Source organism: Mesoplodon mirus (assembly GCF_964341445.2).
Source record: "Mesoplodon mirus genome assembly, chromosome: 14".
Lineage (NCBI taxonomy): Eukaryota > Metazoa > Chordata > Mammalia > Artiodactyla > Ziphiidae > Mesoplodon > Mesoplodon mirus.
Genome location: NC_138990.1, coordinates 59396873 through 59417237, shown reverse-complemented (window position 1 = coordinate 59417237; position 20365 = coordinate 59396873). Strand labels below are relative to the sequence as shown.

The 20365-nt window shown below is 52.9% G+C and overlaps 2 long non-coding RNA genes across 4 annotated transcripts in view; one reads left to right on the top strand and one right to left on the bottom strand.

Annotated features, from left to right (window-relative positions):
* LOC309815680 overlaps nt 1-20365 on the bottom strand; it is a 188661-nt gene that overhangs the window by 128013 nt on the left and 40283 nt on the right. The window lies entirely within an intron of this gene.
* Nucleotides 1461-7578, top strand: LOC309815713. The gene is made up of 3 exons (XR_014295924.1): nt 1461-1473; nt 4825-4875; nt 7386-7578. It is a non-coding gene; the product is annotated as an uncharacterized lncRNA (long non-coding RNA).

Here is a 20365-nt window from a genome sequence, read left to right as displayed (position 1 = left end):
GCCGCTATCTGGCTGTGCAGCCTTGGACACATCCCTGAGCCCTCTGGGCCCCAGTTTCTTCATCTGCAAGTGGTGATAACAGTCCTCTCCTTGCCCACCTCTATCGAGTGACGGGAGGATTAAATAACGTACCTATGTGAAATGGCTTTGCAAATTCTAGCATATTCTATCAGTATGGGGCTGATGAGAATAACCTTCGTGATAGGAAAGAGCAGAAAGTCTCCCGGCCTCAAATTCTCTCCCTCTCCTCCCTTAATGGGCAATCCAGCTTCCAGTGAGTCTCTTCTCTTATTAAAGGGCAGATCCACCTGGGAAGGCACACACTGCTCACCATTATCAGTCATGAGTTTCTCAGAGTAACTGAGTTTATCAGACATCCAGGGCTCGGGGGAAAGCTACAGCAGATGGTGTCCAGTGCCTACCTTGGTAAAAACCACATGGGAGATGGTCACAATGGTGTCTCCAGGCCTGGGCGGCTCTTTTTCAGCTCTGCACACTGTGGGTTCTGAGTAAGGGGCAGACTGAGAATAGGAAAGATCTCGCCTCCTCCTCAAATCCCCACCCCACTCACATACCCCACGCAGAGATGCCCAGGCCTCAGCCAGGGCAGGAAGTGTTCCTGGGACCAGGGCCCTCCTCCCTGACCACCCAGCCCCCAGCAAAGACACCCTATGGGGGCAGGGCAGTGTGTGACCCCTCAGACCCATCCTTCCACAGGAGCCCAGCTGGGAGCAAGGAGACTCAGCTTATCCCCCCAGGTGCTCCCCCATTCCTGTCCTCTACCTGCCCGGGGACACAAGCCAGACGGACTCACCTCTGTGCCCATTCTGGGCTGCACCCTTTTCTGCTGCAACTGTAGGGGGTGGCCCAGGCCTGCTAGAGACAGAAGCAGCAGAGGGCAGGGGTGGACTCTCACCTGGGTCACTCTCCCCGCCCCTTTCTGTGGCCCCTGTCCCACCTCCAGGAACCTCTCCTCGCTTCCCAAAGTCCCCAGTGCCTTCCTGCAGCCCTGGCTCTAGTGATCACGAGGGACTCATTATACCAAGGTCTTCTCAGCTTAATGTGGGACCTTCCCAACATCCATGTTCAGCCAGAAGGCGTGGGGTTCTAATGGTGGGATATCAGGCATCTTGAAAGCGGGGTGAGATGAAGTGATGGGAGAGAGGCCTTCCCACTGCCTGCACGTCCACTGGGTGTGACAACCTGCACCGGCTGTGAAATCAGCCCAGCCTGGTGGCCCCAGCACCCGAGAACGGAGTGCTCAGCAGCCTATAAATGAACAAAACGTGGCCGAGCAAGAATGTGCCCGAAGGGTTGGGGGAGGGGGGCCCCAGCTCCTTTACATGTAGGGTGGATGCGGGCACCTCGTCAGATGGCCCCTCACTAATTCACAGCTCCTTCGCCCGGGATCATCCACTGAGACTCCACCGAGCCCCACCCATCTGAAAGAGGAAGAAATAAAAGAAGGCAAAGGTGAGGAAACCACTTTATAGCTCTTTAATAACTGTTTTGCTAGGTTCTGTTTATTCTGTTCAAAGTATGTTATAAAAATATTCTGTAATTAAGGGAAGAAAAAAAAACAGGAAAGTCCTTTTAAAAACAGGTTTGAGGTAAAGAACAGGTTGATGCTATCAGCTTGGGGAAAACACCTCCTGCAGAGACATCCATGGGGGTCTGTGTGCGCTCACTGGGAGAGGGCCGGTAATGGTGAGGCCAAGGGGACACAGAGCCCCGGGTCTGCTTCAGTGCTGGAGCAGGAAGACAGAGTGGCTCGCACCAAGGTCAACCTACAACACACAGCTTTTCCCCCTGGGGATCTGGGCTTCACAAGCACTTCACCCCACAGCTCATCCAGCCCTGCAAACGGAGCCTGGGTCAGTGACCCAAGCTGTCCTTTCAGCCTCTGCAAGAAACCCTCGGTCTTTCAGCTCCCACCGCTCTCTTCAAGATGTCTGGGGATTCAGGGCGAGGGGAGGGGACTACTGATGTGAATTTGTGTTGATGGAAAAGCAGCCTAGTCCTGTGGTAGATTCTATTCTTATCTGCAACTCCTCTCTCTCCCTTCCTGAAAGAGGGTGATACATCCCTGCTCGTGGCCATGGGACTTGCAGCGACTTCTATGGGAGGACCATCCTTTCCCACCCCACTGATATGGCCACCGTGTGACTTGCCTTGGCCAGTGGCACATGAGGGCAGGTGACATGTGCCATGTCCAAGCAGATGCGTTAAGAAACCAGTGTTGGTTTCCACCAGCCTCTTACTCTTTTCCCCTGCCCTGAGGAGGGCATGTCCCACAGTGGGGTCCCAGACTAAGAAGACATGTGGGGCAGAGCCCAGCCAACGGCAGCCATTAACAAGTAATGTGAATGCAAAATAAAATGCTACGTTTGAAGACGTGGAGATGCAGGCTGTTTGTTACTGAGGCCTTACCTAGCCAGAGCTGACTGGTACAAGCCTTGTCGTCCTCCAAATCCTCCAAAGTAGTATCTCTGGTCCACTTGCCTAAAGTCCATGGCCAGAGAATCCCACTCTGCTTTCTTTGTCTCGGGTAGGGTCCTCACCTCACCCATGATCCCCTAAGGTCCAACTGTGACTCTCATCTGGTGCCCAGTACAGGTGGTCTGCCCTGTGACCCTCAGCGATAGGGCACTTTACTCCTGTTGCCACAAACCCTCTGGTAAGCTTCCCAGTCACACTCTCAGCTAACTTCCAGGCTCCTTTGGGCTCATGTGGACACTTCCAGAGCCTATGCACACAGCACAGACACCAAGGTAGCTGGAGAAAGCTGACCTTGGGCTCTACCTCTGCCTAACCACACGGTGCCTCCACATTTACTCTGATGTGGCCACCCACAGCTTAGTGCAGGGGGAAGACCTCCTTTAACACCCCATGAGGCAGCGTAATGCCCCTCTACCCTCAGCATCCCCTAAACCAGACCTGAATAGGGCCAGGATAGAAGAAAGCAGAGCACACACTTCTCACCCCCTGCCACACTCTTACAAAGATTCCTCCATAATCCCTGGGCTTGGAAGGAGGGGCCCTCCACTTCCTCTTTGTCCTCACCTGAGCCTTCCCCACCTGGGGAGAGGTAAACTCTGTTATCTAATCCACCAAACCTGACCTGAATATGCTAAAGAAGGATCTGTTAGCCATCCCTCTATTTCCACAAAGCCCGGATTTCCACCCCATTGTTTCAATAATGAGGTCAAGAAAGTCAGCTTGAGCCCCAAAGATGATCGTTTCTCCCACCCCTTCCCTGTGGCAATGTCTGATGGCTCATCTTCTGAGGTGAAAGATGCAAGAAAATATGACTGAAAGGGTGATATTTAAAAGAGATCAGTTTTTGTACTATGTGTTTTAACCAAAAAAAAATTTTTTTTAAGAAATCAGTTCAAACTCAATATATTTTGCCAATTACATTTCCCCCTTACATCACCTAGACCCATTTGCAGAGAAGATAAGAAGTAAGGTCAGTACCTAAATATCCACTTCTCTTAAATGTTACTTCTTGTGGTATTCCTGTTTTCTCCTTCTTTGGGATTCTTAGAGCTATCACTATCTACATTCTCCTGAGGAAGTGTCCACTGCATAGACACTTCACCACCAGCCAGCCTGCTGGGTTAGCACTTAAGAGTGGCCCTATCCATCTCATGTGACTCTCCAGCCCCAGACCCCAATAAAATCCCTTAGAGTCTCCTTGCCACAGACACATGGAACTCAAGAGACTTGACATATACACTAATATGCTCGGTGTCATTCAGGAATTGGGTTGGCTGCATAGAACAGAAAACCCAAATAACAGTGGCTTAAACAAAATAGGGCTCATTTTTCTCTCACATAATGAGAAGATCAAAGGTTGGAAATTTAGGACAGTCTAGCATCCCCATGATGTTGTCCAGGTCCCAGGCTCATTCCAGCTTTCTCCTCTGCTACCATAGGGTATGACTTTTACATTAATGATTACAAAATAGTTGCTGGAGTCACTACCATCACACCCACCCTCCAGGCAAGAGGGAGGGTCAAGGGCTCTTGTGTGCACACTGGCTAAATGTCCCCCACCTTTAAAGGAGCTTTCATGGAAGCCCAATCCAACTTCTGCTTCCATCTCATTATTCAGCACTGCATACATGGCTACCCCTAGCTTCAAATGACGCTGAAAAATGTAGTATTTTAGCTGGGCTAATTGCCAACTCCCCAAAGAGTCCAGATGTTATATAGTAAGGAAGAAGAGGAAAGGGGAGAGTTGGTCAGGAACTGGCAGCCCCTGTCACTCATTCCTAATACCAATGTTCCGTTGAGAGCTCCTGAGGCTGGCCTATCATTTGTGTCTCCTTTCTGCCCCCTTAGATGATAAACCTCTTTGCAAACAGAGACTAAATGTTATTCTTTTTTGGTACTGTCCCTTCCCCCACTCCAACCTTTCAATCCTATTGTCCCAGCTCAATAAATGCAAATTTTTTTAAAAAAAAGAAATGACTCACTATTAACTATATACACCTTGTGGCATTTCCCATTACTTACTTGAATCACTATTCTTTTGTCATTTTACATTTCCTAAGTGTATGTAGTAACTCCTTAACTCGGTTGTAAACTCCTAAGAGTCGGGAAGTGCCCCAATCCATTGACCTTCGTGCCAGGAGTGCTTTCAAGGACTGTGAGACTATAGGACCAGGGTTTTAGTGGTTATCAGTAACCACAACAATAGTAATTTGATCTCTTTGTGATGCTTAAGAGTTTACACAAGCTACGGCCTCATTATCTCATAGGTCTTTTACATAACTCTTTTAAGTGAGTAGGGTTGCTGTAATTATGCCTTCTTTACAGATGATGAAATGGAGGCTAAATGAAGGTACACGACTTGCCCAAGAGCATGCAGTGAGTATTTAGTCTAGAACTTAAGTGGAGGTCTTTTGACTTCAAGTCTGGCACTCTTCCATCAAACTTTTGGCCTTAATTCCCTCACTTTCAAAATGAAGAAATTAATTTAGGTGATTTCTCATACACTGCTGTCCAATAGAAATAGAATGTGTGCCACATATGTAATTTTACACTTTCTAGTATTTTTTTTTAAGTAAAAAGCTATGGGGACTTCCCTGGTTGTCCAGTGGTTAAGACTCTATGCTTCCACTGCAGGGAGCATGGGTTCAATCCCTGGTTGGGGAACTAAGATCCCACGTGCTGCAAGGTGGGACCAAAAAAAAAAAAAAAAAGTAAAAAGAAATGATGAAATTAATTTTAATAATAAAATTTAATCCCAAATATTATAATTTCAATATGAAATCATGATAAAATTATTAACTAGATATTTTACATTCCTTTTTTTTTAAGTCTTTGAAATTCAGTGTGTTTATTATACTTTCAACACATCTCAGTTTAGACTAAGCACATTTCAGGTGCTGAAAAGCCACACATGTCCAGTGGCCACCGTGTTGGAAAGTTCAGCTTTAATGTTTGAAGGGTAAATTTAAAATTAAGCTCTGAAATTTCATATTTCATTACCAATAATTTTATAATTATTTTCTGTACATTCTTGCAATAAAGAACTGTGTCTCCAGCAAACATGGGAGGGTGGGGGGGAGAGCCTCTCTGCTTAGATCCATCACAAAGCACCACTGCCATCTGGTGGCAGCCTCCTGAATTGCAAGCAAATTCCCCAAGACGTCGAAATAGTTAATTCAGGTTCTAGGAGTGTGCTTTTCAAAGCATGTTCTACTGACCGAATATGATTTACCATGGAAGCTTCTTAAAAATGCACATTGCTGGACCCCACTGACTCAGAATCTCCAGGAGAGATCCCAAACACCATATGCATACTAAAATTTGAGAATCATTGATCTAAAGAACATGCCTACTTAATGCAACCATAGAAAATTCAGTGGCAACAAATGTCAGAGGGGGAGCTCATTTTTCCATGATGCTGCTCTTATATTTTGAAGACCACTGCTTTCCCTTTGTAGTCTGCTGGGTTCTAAGGAGTTGTGTTGTTGTTTCTAAACAGAAAAAACACCCTACTCACCCAACACACACAGAAAGTTGATAAGAATCTATAATCTAATCACGTTAAAAAGACTTAAGGAAAGAGGGTTACATACCACCGCCCTCTCATGCAACCCTGTTAATATATATATATATATATATATATATATATATATACCTCAAGGCTGCACACAAGCCAGCCTCTGCCTCTCTTCCTGCCCCTGCTCCGCTCACATCCTGTGATCCAGCTCAAGGCCCTCCCCTGCCTGAGACTTTGCAAATGCTGTTCCCTCTATCTGGAACAGCATTTCTCCATCCCCCAGTCTCAATGTCAACTCATCCCTCAGGATGCAGCCTGGGTGGGCATCCCTACTGAGAAGCCCCCCAAGCCCCAGGCTAGGTGCCCCCCACTTTTCCTCCCAAAGTTTCCTGCACAGTCATTGTCTGTGTTTGACTTCCCCACAGAACTGTCAGCTCCTAGAGGGTGAGGGCGTGTCTCTTTTCTCTGTATCTCTACAACTAGCAAAAACTAGCAAAACCTCTGCCACAAAGCAGCATTTAAAAATATTTGCCAAGTAAATAAATGTTTTCTATGGCAACAAGTAGTTAGTCTGATTTTTAAAATAATAACCATGGTGCTAATGTGTCTGGCAGAGACTAACAAGGTGGCCCTCCCTCAGTAAATGCATTTCACGGGCATCTTCTGAAGGCATCATGGTGATCAGTGACCACAGTGGACCTTGGGGCCTGTAACTAACTGAGCAGGAGACTGTGTTTGGGGGGGGTGGAGGTGGACACCCATGAGGCAGTGAGACAGGGAGGGGCGCGGAGAGGGTAAGAACAGAGTAACCTGGGAATGTCCTCACCACCTCCCAGGAAGGGAGCCATTTCCCCAGAGGACAGAGGCCTGTCACATCTCGCCCAGTTAATCTGACAGAAGCCAGCTGCAGCGCTGGCTGGGCCTGCCCCTGCAAAGGCGTGCTCAGGCTGGGAACCACAGACCGCTGTTTGCCCCCAGGGACAGGGGCACGGAGGGAGGGTAATTGACTTGTCTCCCAAATTTATTTGTTAATTCCTAGCTGCACCATTTGATGTGGTTTCCAAGAGGCATGCCGTTGAAATCTGCCCCCTCCCTCCGCCTCCCCACCCCCTCCCCCCGAACCTCACTAAGCTTGTGATGCATCATCCCCCAGGCAGGTGGGTGAGGCTCAAAGCCAGCCCCACAGGGAAGACTGCGTGCTGGCAGGGGGCTGGAAAGGGTGTCCACTGTGCAGAGGGGCTCACAGCCCCCAGCTCAGGCTTATGAGCAGGTTTGAGAAGCTGGTGGGACAGCGTGCTCAGGAGGCCTGGGTGGGACGAGGCAGGGTACACATCGGGACAAGTCTTACTTTTCTGCTTCAACTTCCCAGCTACAAAAAGGAGAAAACGGGGACTGCTGATGGCCCTTCATAAGGCTGTGCCAGAAGATCGAATGTGACAAGAACAGGAAGGTGCTGTGACAAGTATAGGGCACCCACAGCCAACGGGAACTCAAACGTGGGGGGCATTCCGAATGGACAACGGTGTGGATCTCCAAGAGCCGGGTTTAAGCCACTACGATGTTCTACTTTATGCTTTCCCAATTTTCCATGTTTCCTACAATTAGTATAAATGAGTTTTATGACCAGGGAAACACCAGAATAAACAAAAGATGGGAAGTTCGTGGACCAGAGAGGGAGCATGTGCCTACACATGCATCCTGTAGGAGGCAAGCCCTTGGGGCTGAATCCCAACAAGCAGGGTGGTTACAGGGTGGAGGGAGAAAGGGGGTCCTCCCTCCACCTCTGTTGAGCCAGGTAGGAGCTCCCACGTGGAGGGAGAGGGTAGAGACTTCAGGGTAAGGGGCAGGGTTGCTTTCTTAGGTTAATGTAGCCACAGACCCCAGCCGGAGGTAACAGGAGTCAGGCCCCACAATTCTCCATTATTAACCCACCTTCAGCCTTTGCAGGATCAGTCCAGGCACCCTCTATTTTTTTTTTTTTTTTTTTTTTTTTTTGCGGTACGTGGGCCTCTCACTGTTGTGGCCTCTCCCGTTGCGGAGCACAGGCTCCGGACGCGCAGGCCCAGCAGCCATGGCTCACGGGCCCAGCCGCTCCGCGGCACGTGGGACCCTCCTGGACCGGGGCACGAACCCGTGTCCCCTGCATCGGCAGGCGGACTCTCAACCACTGCACCACCAGGGATGCCCACAGGCGCCCTCTATTTAGCTGGTATGCTGGGAGCCGAGTGGCTCCCAATTCCCCAGACCCTCTCTGAGGAGACTCCACCCCCTTCCAAGACGGAGGAGGGAGTGACAGCGCAAGACAAGGGGAATTGACTGCAGGGGTCAGGCGGCCTTGATGCTCTTCACACACACACATACCCTGACCCTAGCACCCTAGGAATATGTGTGTGTGTGCTGTGTGCGCGCACAGCCCGGGTAGGGTTATAAGCTGAGGATGCAGGCTGGGTCCAGTACACCCTGAGCCCGAGGAGGCAGGAAAGGCTGCTCCAGAGCACAGAGGCCCATCCGAGGCCCCAGGCCAGCTGCCCTGGCCCCTCACCACAGCCTGGGGCTCCCCTGCTCACCCCCGTCGACCCTCTGGAGAAGAAGCTAATGAGGAAAAAAACATTCAAAGGTCTCAAAATGGGCAGCAAGCCAGGGGCCTGGCAATCCTCAAACTGACAAGACATAGACACACACGCCAAGATGCCTGCCCTTGGAGATTCCAGGAGAACCAGCCCAAATCCTGTCACTCATACCTGCCCAATACAGTTCTGCCTCTCGGCACTGGCTTCCGCTGAAAAGTTCAGCAGGCAGATAGCATCCCTGCCCCATGTTCTCAGCCCCACTTCCACACAGACAGGCTCGAAGCCCGGGATCCACCCCTTTCCATTACTCCCCCAGCAAAAACTCACTCGCACAAGGCCAGTGCATATGGAGCGAACCCCATTGAAGGTCGGGGTGGTGGAGGGCTTCACGACCCCCTGTGGCTCTGTAAAGGCCTCCCAGCCGTTACATTTTCTGGTCTCATCCCCTCAAGCCCACCTCCATAGAAATGAATTCTTTTCACTTCATTTCACAGACTTTTTTTTTCCCCCCTCCATCCTAACCCTGCTCCCTGCTTCTCTTTCCACTGCAAAGACCCACCCTCCCCCTTGGTGGAACCCTGGGCTGGGCCCCTTCCCCAGGCCCTGCCCCTCAGCTCCATGGAAACATTAGCAGAAGCTCTGAAATCTGTCAGTCGTTTTCTCTCCCTCCTTCCCCCACCCCCTCACACACACCCACAGGCTCCGGCCTCTACAAGCCACTCCTAGAAAGGAAGAGTTCCAGTCAGCTTCCAGTCCTGGATGTTCCAGGGCCCAGACCAAGGAATCCTTTCTCTTTGCACTCTCCTCAGGTGCAAACCCTTAGGGACACCAGAAAAGTCAGTAGGCAAGACAAAACATATTTTAATGCAATACTTTTAAACACCAAAACTAATGCAAAATATCCACGGTGGATGAATGAAATACCAGATTTTTCAATAAAGACAGGATCCATATTACTGATTTTTCCTTTTGCCTCAGGCTCCAACACAGTGGAGCCCGGCACTGCGATGACTGTACGTCGAGATGAGACCATCGCAAACAGAAAGGTACTCCTCAAAGGTGCCAAGAGGATGACAGTACACGCAGCTCAGAGTAGATTTAAGGAGACTCTGCAACCAGCCAGATGACGAGTTTTGCAGAGGCTTGAGCAGTCTGTGCAGCAACACCCATGAAGGAAAAGAGCCCCCAGAGCAGCTAGAACCTGAAAAAGCCAGCTGGCCAGACGAGGGCTACACACTCCAGCTTCCTGGGAAGGGAGAGGCAGAGGGTAAAGGGACAGACATGAGGCTGGGGAAGGGGACAGGGAGGGAGAGAAGCAGGGAGCAGGGCAGGACCTGAGCCTGCTCAGGCCTGCCTGCATAACTCGGGCTGGGCTGGGCCTGATAAGACACTAAGTGCTCCTGTCAAACACCAGGGCCACCTCCATCTCCCCCAGGGCCACCAGGACGCCTCCAGGAAAGAACACCTGGCTCTGGAGACCCCTTTACAGAAGGGGTGGGCACCAGAGGCTGGGCAGGCCATGCGTCCAGGGGACCCTGACCTAGGAGCCCATGTGGTAGGCCAGGGCCCAGGAGTATAGGAGCCTCAGGGTCCTGCATGCACAGGGATCCCATCACCATGCCTGCCAGAGAGGTTCACTCTTCCCAGCTTGGAAAAAAATTCACAGCAGCTCATGACTCTGCCTCTTGAAGACTGAACTCATCTTCGTCTCCAGAAGGGAAGCCTGTGTCTGCTCAGCCAGACCACAGAAGAGAGTGGACTCCTTCCCCCATCACCCCAGGACCTTCCCAAGGCCAGGAGCTGCCCCAAGCCCCAGGCTAGGGCCAGTTTCCAGGATGTTCTCGCTGCTTTACCTCACAATTATAGGAAGCACTGGGCTCAGAATGGCTGAAGGAGGCCGTAGTTCCAGCCTACAGAGGCAGGGGAACAGAGGGGAGGGACAGGGTGGAGTCACGGCCCCAGCCCGACTGCGCCATCAAGCCTGCATCAAGCCTGGGGGGCCGGGGTAGGGGCAGCTGAGCCAGTGTCCACCCACTGAGGAGGCCAGGCAGTCCTGCCCAGGTGATGCAGTGAGGACAGTTCCAGCTGCTGCTTCTGGAGCTCTGTCTGCCCCAGGGGTCTGGGCTGTGCCTACATTCACACTGACTCACTCAACAAACACAGGTACCCACTATGTGCTAGGCACCGGGCCCGTGCAGGCTAGGCTGTGTGCGCACTCATGCTGAGTTGTACACATACAGACTCAGGCTGGACGGTGTCCCACACCCCCTATAATGACTGGATGGAGCTCACACTCATGTCCACGCCCAGCCTGGGCCACACTGACATTCACATGGCCGTGTTCATGCTCAAGGGCTCCCCTGGACTTGCCTCTGCCGCCCTGGGGTGACACCTGCCCCCAGCGACAGATGCCACTTTTCGGTTCCAGGTGGATGAGACACCCAGAGGCCCGTTGCAGGGGTCAGGACAACAATGGGCAGGGTGGTGAAGGAGGGGCTGGGGCCTGGGTTGGCTCGGGGCCTGGCCTCTGTCTCCCAGGCCCATTTGGTTCCATTGGCCAGCTGGGGAGGACAGGCTGACAGTGTTCTCTGGTCAGGGGAATCCAAACACAGCAACAAGACCTGAAGAGCGTCCAAGAGTCATACAACGTGAAGTAGAGTTAGTTCTGCCACCTTTGACCCCGCTCATCCCCAGGCTTCGCCACCCCGAACACCCACTGCCTCCACTCTGCTCTGCTGTCCCAGCCTCCATCCCCACCTACCACGTGACCTGACCACCTGGCCAGTCTTTCAGCAGGTCGCTGTCTGCCTCAAGAATCTTCAATAGCTCCCCACTGCCTAAGGATGAACTCTGGCTGGCATTCGAACCCCTCTGTGGACAGGAGTTTTAACTCCCCCTTCTCTCCCCCCAGACTCCCTCTGGACCAGTGTCAGCACTTTCACACCATAAAGGCCTTGCCCTTTTCCATCTCTGCCCCTTTTGCAAAGCCCTCTCCTCTTCCTGAAATGACCTCTTTCCCTCCACATCGTCCCCACCCTTCACGGCCCAGGTAAACCCGCACCCCGAGAAGACTTCCCTGATGACCACAGTCCCCAGGGACCACTCCTCTGCCGCTTCTCTGTACCATATGCTACCCCCCAAGCACTGCAGGCCTCCCTCACTCTTAGCCCACTCTAGCCTCACAAGTCTGTGTGACTGACCGCCCCTGGAAGGTGTGTGCCTGGCCAGCCAAGCTCCCTCCCCCAAGGGCAGCCACTGCAGCCGGTGCTCCGCACTCCCAGTCCGGCCATGGCCTGCTCTGCTGGGCAGGAACCCGCACACATTCCTTCAGAATTAAACTAGGTCTTGCTGGCTCCAGGCTCCCCAGCATGACACTGATCCTGTTTGCTTCTAGAAGTAGCTTTTTGCCCTCCCCAGGCAGTGAGGCCCGCTGGGTTCCAAAGGAAAGTTCTCTGGTCTCCAGGGGCAGAGAGCTCAACAGCCACAGGGGAGGGTGAAGGGTTACATGTGGGCCATTTGGAAACCTGAGGCAAGACCTAAGACTCAACCCTCAGCCAGCTAGTGCCTGGTGTACATCCTGCCATCCATCTGGAGGGCACACATGTGTGCAGGCACACACCAATGCACACACAAACACACAGGTGAGCAAGCACATGGTCTCAGACACAGGCATACATATCACTATATACCCCCACACACAAACATGCATGTATGTACACATATGCACAGACAGGAGTACGTGTGTAAACATAGAGAGACGTGCGCACACAAACACACAAGTAAATGCAGACCTGCACAGACACGTGCATACACAAGCACACACGCACACGCACACACACACCACACACCCTGCTGCTGGTGGGCTGGGTGGTCCAGCCACCTCTGATGGGGCCGAATCTCTGGCAAAAAGCCCATCCTGGGCTCCCCTGGTGGCACAGTGGTTGAGAGTCCGCCTGCCGATGCAGGGGACACAGGTTCGTGCCCCGGTCCGGGAAGATCCCACGTGCCGCGGAGCGGCTGAGCCCGTGAGCCATGGCTGCTGAGCCTGCGCGTCTGTAGCCTGTGCTCCGCAACGGGAGAGCCCACAACAGTGAGAGGCCCGCGTATCGCAAAAAAAAAAAAAAGAGAGAGAAAAAAAGAGCCCATCCCTCCTCTCCCCAGAGCAGGTCAGGAAGGGCCAAGACCTGATTTGAAGCATGGCCAGATCATTTTTCACAGCTCATCTTCAAACAGCCTCAGCCCCAAGAGATCGCACACTTTTTAGCACAGACAAAATAAAAGCGTTCCGATCATCCTGCCCCCACCTGTGGCCCAGTGTAGGGACAGAAACAGACCCTACGGGGAGGGAGAGAAGGAGTGGACACACCAGATGCCACACATCTCTGGGCTTCTGGAACACGGTGGCTGCAGCGGTCCACGTCTGCCCATTGGATAGCAACATGGGAAGGGCCTCACTGTCCCCTCGGAAAGGTCTGCTCAGTACTTGGGTGCTGTCTGCCTGCCAGTCTTGGAACTGAGAACGCGGGGGTCCTGCCTTCTGGAACAGCGAGAGGGGAAAGAAGCAAAGGAGAAGTTGGGGGAAGTGCTCATCCACAATCCCACAGCCCAGCAGGGCCAGCCAGGGGCCAGGGCACCAGGCAAGTAGCTGCAGGGCAGCAGTGACGCGTGTAGTACAGGCTCTGACGGTGCAGAGCCAAGCAAACAGCTGCACTCCCAGCCGGGGAGTCACACGGGCCCGGGTCCCAGTGTCGCTCTGCCTTATGAGAACTGGACGTGGGACTTGGGGCAGGCCACCTGACCGCAGTCTGTGTTTGCACGTTTGTGAAATGAGGATGATATCCACCTTCCAGGGTGGCTGTAGGATGGAGCGTGGTGGGCTAGGGGAGAGAGAGCAGCGCAAGCACTGGTTTGAACTGCAATTTGACTGAGTCAGACCTTTGGCATCTGGGGAGCCAAGACTTAGGAGCTGAAAACTCAACCTGGAGAGAATGCAGGGGAGTGGTGGTCTCTCTGTCTCTGGGATGTGGACCCTAAACGATTCGTGCACTTCTCTGGTAGAATCTGAGGTGGCTGAGAAGCTTCACCCCCTCTACTCTCCCCACCACAAGCCTAGTTCTCAGAAGCCCCCAAGGGTCTCTCACAGGGGAACCCGGCAGAGAGGAGGACAGGCAAGCCATGAGGACACCGCCATGCTCCTAGCTCACAGAGCTCACCCGAGGGCTGCAGGTCCCCTTCCCTCGGCCCCCAGCCAGCCGCCCTGGCCCCCACTGGCCCCCACTGGCGCCTCTATGACTCTAGGCTTCCCTGACTCCTTTCCCTCTTCCTTCCCTTCTCCCAACCTCCCCTGCAAAAGCCAGCCCCTGAATGGGGATATCGGGAACCAGATGCCCTGTGCTCAAGGCAATGAGATATGCAATGAGATAGAGCTTTCTAGCAGAGGTGGTTGGGCTCCAGAAGCCCCTGGGGCAGTGAGGAGGATCGTGTGGTCATGCCAGCTTTGGCCACCAGGCTCCCAGACAGTTCTTGGATGGTCAGAACAGGGATAATTCAAGACCACCCCTCATATTTCCCTCTATAGATTGGAGAGCCTTTGAAAGTAGATTCTATCAATGTTAGAAGGAATATGGTCATTACAAGACCAAGAGAAGCCATAGCCACATGACCAGCCCAGTCTAAAAGGTTGTTGGAGTCACATGACCTGCCCCCCCACCCTTCAACTTAATCCATGAAAGTGTGACAGTCACATGACCTGGCTCAGACTCAGTCAATATGGCTAACTGGGCATCCCCAGTGGCGCAGTGGTTAAGAATCTGCCTGCCAATGCAGGGGACACAGGTTTTGAGCCCTGGTCTGGGAAGATCCCACGTGCCGCGGAGCAACCAAGCCCGTGCGCCACAACTACTGAGCCTGCGCTCTAGGGCCTGCAAGCCACAACTACTGAGCCCAAGTGCCACAACTACTGAAGCCTACACGCCTAGAGCCTGTGCTCTGCAACAAGAGAAGCCACCGCAATGAGAAGCCCACGCACCGCAACGAAGAGTAGCCCCCGCTTGCCGCAACTAGAGAAAGCCTGCGCGCAGCAACGAAGACCCAACGCAGCCAAAAATTTTTTAATTAAAAAAAAAAGAGGTGGGGCTTCCCTGGTGGCTCAGTGGTTGAGAGTCCACTTGCCGATGCAGGGGACATGGGTTCATGCCCCAGTCCAGGAAGATCCCACATGCCGTGGAGCAGCTGGGCCCATGAGCCATGGCCGCTGAGCCTGCGCGTCTGGAACGTGTGCTCCACAACGGGAGAGGCCACAACAGTGAGAGGCCCGCGTACCGCAAAAGAAAAAATTTAATTTAACTAAAAAAAAGAGGTTATTAAGTGAAAATGAGGCTCTTAGGGTGAGCCCTAATCCAATCTGACTGGTGTCATATAAGAGGAGATCTGGACACACAGAGGGACACCAGGGGTGTCCACAAGAAGCCACAAGAAGGGTGGCCACCTGCAAGACAAGGAGAGAGGCCTCAAAGGAAACATAACCTGTTGACACCTTGCTCTTGGACTTCTAGCCTCCAGAGCCATGAAAAAATACATTTCTGTTGTTTAAGCCACCCGGTCAGTGGTATTTTGTTACGGCAACCTGAGCTAATACATCCCCTTCCTTAGTTACTGTAACCATCCCATTGCCTCATCCCCAAGATAGAATCAGGGCTTCCCTCAAGATAAACCCCTTGGGATGGGGAACCATCCAATGGCCCTGATAATGCAGACTAACACACCCTTGACCTGTACACAGAAGATCCCACCTTCACCTTGGACAAGCCCTAGGGTGGATTCCCCACCATAGGCTACAGTCCTTTAACAATCCCAGTACAGGGTGATCTGGAAATGCCACCCACCCAATACCAAACAAAGGCACTGAGGAGGATTTGCCCCGTGGCCCTGTGTAGAGAACTCAGGCTGCCCCCGCCCCCATGAGGCGGGCCACGCACAAAGCCCTCTGTTCACATGGCACCCAAGCCCCCATGATGGGAGAAGAGGCCTGGGGAGGTTGGGGCTTAGGGAAGCCACGTCCACCTCCCCTCCAGCCATGCAGGGAAAGTGTCCTGGAGAAGAGAGGGGTCGCAGTCTCCATAGAGGGAGGGTGTTGGAGGCTTCGCAGCAGCCATCAGGGTAGACTTCTCCCTTGGCAGGCCCAGGGCCCATGATTCTTTTAGGGGCCCCCCGAAGTGTTTTCATTTCTTTTAAAATCAGGAATTTAAAAAATATATAATAATAATGAATATATAATGATGAATTCAGTCTCGATGATATTCACCTTTATACCAGCACGGTCTGAATATTATTTATTTAGAATAAAGTATAATTTTAAATATTTTTTTATGGAGGAAGAATCCCACAAAAGCAAAGGAGCTCTGGGTGCGGCGGGTGTTCAGTGCTGGGGTCTGGACAAGCATGGAGGCTTGCTGCCTCTCTCCTCCTCTTTTTCTGTTGCTCCTGTAACAAGTCACTATACACTTAGTGATTTAAAGCCACACAGATTTATTATTTTACAGGTCTGGAGGTCAGAAGTTCAAAATGCATTTCACGGCGCTAAAATCAAGGTGTTGGCAAGAAAGTGCTCCTTCTGGAGACTCTCAGGAGAGCCTGTTTCATTGCCTCCTCCAGCTTCTAGAGGCTGCCGCCATTGCTTGATTCCAAGGCTTCTTCTTCCGTCTTCCAAGCCAGCAAAGGTGGGCTGAGTCCTCACATGTACCCACTCTGACTCTGAATTTCCTGCACCCTCTTCCACTCATGAAGACCCTATAATCACATTAGCCCCCCCCCAGATAGTCCGGAATGATCCCCCATCTCAAGATCCTTAACTTAAGCACCTCTGCAATGTAAGGTGACATATTCACAGGTTCCAGTGAGTAGGACACAGACATCTTTGAGAGCCATGATTGTGCCTACCATAGTCTTTACAGCAAGACAATCATAAAATATAATTTATAATACTCTCTTATGGAGGAAAGGGCCCACGAAGGCAGAATTACGTAGATGCACAGAAGTCATCGTGTGGCTCTGGGAGCTCTGGGTGCAGCGGGTGTTGGGGGTCGGGGTCTGAACTAGTGTGGGGACTTGCTGCCTCTGTCCTTCTCAAGGGTCTAAAATGTAAGCCCATCAGGACAGGCTGCCCCCGAGCAGGTCCCAGAACCTCACTCCCCTCCCCCAAAGCTGATACAACAACATCCATCCTCACATCCACGTGGCCCAACCCACCCTGGATGCCACTGGGCAAAGCAAGAGTGGTCAGTGCAGAGAAGAGGGTGGGCCTCGAGCCAGGGTCACCACAGGGGCTCTGCCGGGGGCTGTGGCTGCACCGGTGTCTCCCCATGCACTGGAGAAGGGCTTGCCAGCACGTCCCGGTCAAAGACCCTGTCCATGTGGAGCACACAGCTCCTTCCATCCAGGTTCGAATCAGCCTGCCTGGCTGCACTCAGCTGGTTGCAATTGCAGCCCCATTGGGCTGGGGTTTCACTTTAAACATTGATTTATGGCAAACACAAGGTTGCCTGAAATCCACTCAAATTCCTCCTCTGTGAAGCAACAGTTCTGGGAGGGGAAGAAGGGCTCTGGCACCCTAACGTGGGGCGGGGAGCATCCACAGAGCTGGGGCTCCCTGCACAAGGAAGCATCCCCAGGGAGAAGAGCCACCCCTCAGCGGGCTGGGAGGAGGCTTCCTTGGAGAAATGATGTAGTCACGCAGTGGAATTCTACATAGCGTAGAAAATAAGCGAGCCAGAGTCACACGTGTCCGCGTGCTGGAATCCCTAAACATATTGAGAGGCAAAAACTGACTGCACAAGAATACATATTAGAATGATATTATTTACACAGAGTTTCAAAGCATGCAAAACAATTCTGTAAATATGTCAAGAAAACATGCATATGTAGTAAAAAGTTAAAGAAATTTGTGATGCCAAATACTGGATAGTAATTACTTCTTGGGCAGGAGGGGAATGCAGTGGAAGGGAGCTGTGTTTGGGAGGTGCTCATGGAGGCCTTCGACTGGATTTGTAATTGTATTTCGGAAACCGGTTTGTGGCTACATGAGTGTGCATTATATCCCTATTCATTCTGGTATTTTCAGGAGAATGAGGCCTGAAGAGGGTGGAGGAGGAAAGAAAAATGTCCAGTTTCACATCCACCATCCCCCAGATCCAAAGACCCAAGGAGCTTTCCCGATGACTCACCCTCACAGCTCAGCCTGGGTCCCTCGCTTCACTCCTCTGCCGCCCAGGGATGAGGGCGGGAGGGGCTGGTGAGGTACTCAGAAGAGACCCCTGGCTGCCCCGAAGCGGGGTGCGGGCACTCAGTGGGGGTGACAGCGAGCTCCTTGAGGCCCCCAGTGTGCTCGAGGCCGGCCGGAGGAAGTGCACCCCAGGACCCCTGCCTGAGGTCCCAGAGCCCCACTGTCGCCCTGTTAAGCTGATTCTCCCAGACGGCCCAACCCTCACAGCCCTAGGCCTTCCCGTCCCTCCACACAGGCCTCGTAGGAAAAGCGGGGGCCCCTGGAGCTGTTCAGGCCCAGAACCCAGGCCGGGGCCACAGCTGCAGCCGCAAAGCCCAAAGCTACCCAGAGGGCCCAGGGTACGGCCGTCTCCCCCTCGTGCTCCTCCAAGAGCTCGGAGACCGGGCCTGGGCCTGCTCCTTCCTGCCTGCAGCAGAGAACTGGCGACTGAGTGTGTCCTAGCTAAAGGCTCGCCCTCCAACATGCCAGCCTGGCCCGGCTCGGGGTCCAGCTGCTCCCTGTGATGTCTCCAAAGGGCTGCATCTTAAAACCTTAAACATTCAGAGACAGTGAAAGGACTTGGAAAAGTGGTCACTGTGGGGCAGTTCTGGGGGAGGGTGGGGCAGGGCCGGGCTATAGAAGATGCTGGGCTGGGAGATGGGGCTCCAGCCTCCAGGCCCCAGCAGCCCTCAGCCTGCAGGCACCCTCGCTCCCAGGATGAAGCCGCAGCAAGAGTGTTCCCTTGCCCCGGGGCTCTCCTGCCTGCCTTGTTCTCTGCTTGTGGCCTGCTCCCTGCTGCCAGGGAGCTGGTCTTGCTCATTTATTCAACAAAGACATGCTAAGCACCTATGATGTGCCTTGTGCCTTGCTGGACACTCGGGAGTCAGGGGTGAAGCAAGAGTCCCATCCGTGCTCTGAAAGACACGTCAAATGGAGCTACGGCAGCAGCTGGCAGCAGACATTGTCAGAGAACTTGGAGGCTGGATGGAGGCTACAGACCAACGAGACAGACCCATCTACAGACAAGGGACTAAATCCCAGGAGGTGACATCACTGGCCAAGGTCACAAGCTAATAAAGTGCAGAGCTGGGACCCAAGCTCTTTCCCTGACACCAGGTGATCCCAGAAGCCTCAGTGACCGTGAAACCAACATAAGTATCCCTCCCAAGTTTGGTGTCACTGGCGGGCTGTCCCTGGGGACTCAGGCTGAGCCCAAGAACAGCTTCTGGGGACAAGACTGGGGCTCTGGGTCCTGCTTCCCCCTCCCCCTGGAGGCTACACAGGGGCTGAAGCAGAGGCCACAATCGCAACGCCCCATCTCAGGACAAAAGCTGCCCTCCCCCTTCCTTACGACCTAGGAAAATGGGGAAAAACCTAGAGATGTCCGGCTGTTTTCCCCAAACGCATTGATTCTCCAGTATTCCCCCTCTCCGGAGGAGGTACCACATCCCCCCCCCCCGCCCACTGCACGAACCCTGGAAGCCGTCCTTGACATCCATCTGTCACCTGCATGGATAAGGCATCCTGACCCAGGATGGCCACTGCCCGCCCTCCCTGCCCAGGCTCCCCAGAGGGGCCTTCCACAGGACAACGCTCAGCAAAAAAACAGGGGTCTGCATCCCTCCCTGGAGACCAAGCAAACCTATGCTACCCCAGGACAGTGTAGGCTAAACATCCGGCTCTCAGGAAATGGGCTGTGTCCAGATTTTAGCAAAGAGCATGAGCCCTCACGGCACCTGATGGGATTCCCCAGTTAGCTGAGGGCCGAAGGCCTGGACGTCGCCATGTACATCCCCGAACACCCACAACACAAGCTCCCCGGCATTTCACACCGGTAGAGGGGCAACCGAGCCATGACTGGCCAGCAGACGTGTTTTGCTTGGCCCACACCATGTTTTAAGCTGGACTTGGTTGCCAACATGTAACATTAGGAGAGTCCACATAAAAGTCCAGATGTGAAAATAGAAGAACTGGCTTCACTGGGCTGGCATTCCAAACATGGTAACCCTTTCCTGCTGTGAAGGGGTCACCCCTGTGGACAGAGCATGTGCTCCAGGGAGCCTCAGGGCCACCCCTCCCCACTGCCCTCAACCCTGAGGCCGTCCCCTCCTCTCCTTACATTACCTCCTGGGTCCCTGCAGGCAATGGGGCTTGTGGATCCTCAGTTTAGGACCTAAGAACCATTTTGCTGATGGGAAAATATGGCTTTGTGATGCAAATGTTCACCGGGATGGCCCTTTCCCTGGACTGCAGCGGCCAAGGTGGGAGGTGAGCATGCCAGTTAGGGAAGAGAGCCTGGGTGGGGAGCAACCCCAAAGGCCACAGCGAGAAAGGACAGCCTTGCCACACAGCCGACAGTCAAGCAGGGAGGAGAGGCTGGTGAGCCCGACCGTCAGACAGCTGTGCTGGTTAGAGCCAGAAAGGCGATGGATGGTTGAACCTGGTGAGGGCTGTGAGCTGGTGCTTTTCTTCTTAGATTCTAAAGTAAGCCTCTTTCCAGAGTACACCCCTCGCTCCTTC